Raw genomic sequence first — 3,513 nt, forward strand, 5'->3', positions numbered from 1 at the left:
CCACCACTCCTTCCTCCTCCCCCTTCCTTCACCACGCCCTCCCTTGTTGCATCCTCTATCCGTTTAATTTCTGTTTTCCTGACACATGTTGATCTGTAGGCTTATCCGGCTGTCAAAACTGAAATAAATTGGAGTACTAAAGATCTGCTTGTACTGCCATTTTTTTTGAACTATGCAGCAAAAGAAATAGTTGCCAATCAGTTAGTAGCATAATTATTGACACGGAGTATTTAGGACAATCCATGATGTAGCATAATTATTGATATTAGCTCCATCTATTTTTTGTTTACATGTAATTGCAATGTGCTCTTTTCGAGCTTCACTGTTCAGGATTTTATCATTGGTTATGTTTTTGTGTGGCTTGGCAGAGGCGTCGTTCTTGGTGGTTGAGCCGCTGATGCAGAAGATTCATGGAGAGATTTGTTGGGTGGACGCCGACATCCTTGCCGCCGTCCGGTTGCAGGTTCAGTCTTGCGATCTCATGTTCCATTTGGTTCGCAATATCTATGCTCTTTGCATTAGTACTGGTTAAATATGGCCAAACTAATGTGTGAAAAGGTGCTTGAACCTTCTATATTAAAAACTTTTAGATTTATTCAGCGGTAACATACAAGCGGTGGCTGACCCTATTCTATGTTGCTAGCTTTAGAAAATTGTGGAAGCTACCCGTCCTCCTTTTTTCAACTGAATATAGTTCAAATATATTTGCTTCTGTTTCCAATGGTTCTAAACACGTTCCTTAGTTTCTATGAGCAAATGAAGAAGATAACATTTGTTTGTTCTTTGGAATGAAGGAATTTACATAGGTTATTACAGTAAATGCTTACTTTTTTCTCCCCATAACCAGGGTAGTGCTTACAAAAAGAGGCAAGCTGAAGAGGAAGGTTGGAAGAAGGAGAGTTATGATTGCCTCTTCCTCCTGTTGCTAAGGTAAGATATACACATACAATACACTCACGTGATTGTTTCAAAGGGATTCTAGAATTTTTCCTCAAAGTGATACTATTTGCATATTGAAGTTATCCCTCCACAATCCATTTCGTTGTACTTCCTCCAGAAAGATAATATGATCTCCATAGAGGATTGCTCAGTAGAGTTTTTTTATGTTCTCTTTATTAAAATATTTAAGGCTCCGAGCTTCAGAGAATCAAACTCAGGTTCACTATACCATTTTTCATATGCTTATGCTTGAATTGGAGGTGAAGTCTCAGTGTATCAAACCACACAGTGAAACACATATACACATACGACTATACAAGGAAGTGTAAAGAGGTGTGAATGAATAGCATCGGTTATGTGTGTTAGGAATATGCTCTATTATTTTTGCAAGAAGAAACTTGCTCTAAGCTCTGTGTGATCAATTTTATGTGTTTCTGCTATACAATGTCACAGGCAAAAGGACCAAGTGCGGGCGGGTGAGCATCAGGAGTCCAGTTGATTGGCTTCGGCCTTTGAGTTGCTGCTGGCTAGCGGTGCTGCTTCTGAGCGTCTCCTCACCCCTCACTCATGTGCCTCCTTCAACTGGTAAGATCCCCCCCCTCTCTCTCAAGACTTTGCTGATTAAATATTTAATAACAAATACATACCATACATTGAGCTAGATTTGGTTGCCTGGAAAAGGAAAAATATGTCTCTTTGTGTAATTGTGGTAATCAATTTTAATCTTTCTTGCTTTTACCTTAGTCTTGCTCAATATGGTCTTATACTTTGAAAGTTCTAATCTGGTTAACATTAAGCTTTTGAAGTTTTAGTTATACCTGTGTTGATAGTCATTAGAAGACAACTAAACAACAAAAGGTTAGAGTTCAGTTTCAGTTATGTATCAAATTATTTATTTCATTGAGATGTCTGAGATTTAAATTAGAAGAAATTTTATTAGCTTTGCCATGTGGCTACAAAATCCCCTCACTATTGTTTGATCTTGACAGTCTCTGAACCTATTATATTCTGTAACTTTGGAGAACATACTGGACATTAACTGTTGCTTGAGATATATTAATCTGTTCTATTTGAGATATATGGGTCATTGGATAAGTAGGATCCTCTATACCGAAGTGAACATGTTAGAAGTATTTACTAGCTCTCCTCTGCTTTTTTCTGCAGGTGGCACTTTTGCTTGTGTCTTGTTATCTTTTCGAAATGGTGAAGCTGACAATGATAGCCTGTATCACCGATGACCTTTCATTTGCGGAGTGCTTAGATGGTGGTTATGTTAAGGATGTTGTCTTCTACAAGCAGCAAGCAAAATTAGTCACCTTGCCTCTCTTGCACTTAGCATTGTCTAATTAGACTTTTCAAAATGATTATCCAGGACTGCTTGGCCTCTCGTTTCGATTAGCCTATCATTTAAGTTGGAAACACCAGAATTGACGCTTGCGTATGAGTAGGTACCAACTCTCTTCTTTACTCTTTCATGGTGAATCCATTTTTATTATCCCCTGTTTGATAGTTTTTTCTCCTCTTGACCCAAATAAAGAGATTTGATGTGATGATTGAGGTAGAAGGCTAGCTGAACATATTGATCAAATGTCTGCTGATGTACTTTATTATTCTTTGTTTCATTGTTTTTTGTATGGTGACCGTGAGCTCTATAGGTAGAGGAGCAGAGGACATAAAGGTGCATAGCTATTTTGTCACTACTAATATATATGACTAATTAATGCCCACAAAGTTTTAATGAGATAATAATGAGAGATTATCAAAGAACAGAGCTCTCTGGTACTTCATATATGTGATCCTTTTAGCAGCCCACAAGATGTCTCTGGACATGCTCATAAGAGGATAGGATGTGATACGTGTTTGCTCAAACGGTCCAAGACTTGGATGAACAGTTGGAATAAAGGATCTCTCTCTGTATCCACCTTGGAAAAAATAGAATCAACCCTTCCTCTTATTAATCATGTGCAGCCTCTTTAATTTGCCTTCCTAGCCTGTGTCATTTGGTTCTGATTTTTTTTCTGCTATACAACTTAACAATTTAATTTCGTGTGTCATGTGCAGAGAGGTCCAGGATGATCTGAGACACATGGGTTTCCTGTTCTCAACTTCTCATGTTTGATTTTAATTCTTTTGCTTTTTGGTTAACCAGAGCTCAGAATCAAGATTAAGGTGTGCACTCATATAACCTATGCGGTGTCATGGTTTTTAAATCCTGCTCCCCATGGCTCACTATTGCATTTGGAAGTTGGAACTGTATCTTAGATTGATTTGCTATGATGGGATATAAATAGCAGCCTTACTAATGTGTCACTTTACTTGGCTGCTTGCTGCTGAAACTTCTATATTTCTATTTCAGAAAGTAGTTGAGCACAAAGCAAACAAGGTGATGTTTGCCCATAGATGCCTGATGATGATCATTTCCTGGTGAGTTTGTGTTGCCCATAGAGAACTTGAAATAGTCATGGCTGGACCTATGAATGAAACAATAACAGTCATGCATTCGGTATGCTCTTGGTAGATATTTTCTGATTATGCTTGTGCCTGTCAATTTGTATTAATGTTTATTTTGTATTG

The 3,513-nt window shown here is 37.9% G+C and overlaps 1 long non-coding RNA gene across 1 annotated transcript; it reads left to right on the forward strand.

Annotated features, from left to right (window-relative positions):
* Positions 1–354: 354 nt before the first annotated feature.
* Positions 355–3,478, forward strand: LOC119344800. The gene is made up of 5 exons (XR_005166812.1): positions 355–463; positions 848–930; positions 1,393–1,524; positions 2,104–3,108; positions 3,296–3,478. It is a non-coding gene; the product is annotated as an uncharacterized LOC119344800 (long non-coding RNA).
* Positions 3,479–3,513: the final 35 nt, after the last annotated feature.

The sequence above is a fragment of the Triticum dicoccoides genome, unplaced genomic scaffold, assembly GCF_002162155.2.
Source record: "Triticum dicoccoides isolate Atlit2015 ecotype Zavitan unplaced genomic scaffold, WEW_v2.0 scaffold186800, whole genome shotgun sequence".
NCBI classification, from domain to species: Eukaryota; Viridiplantae; Streptophyta; class Magnoliopsida; order Poales; family Poaceae; genus Triticum; species Triticum dicoccoides.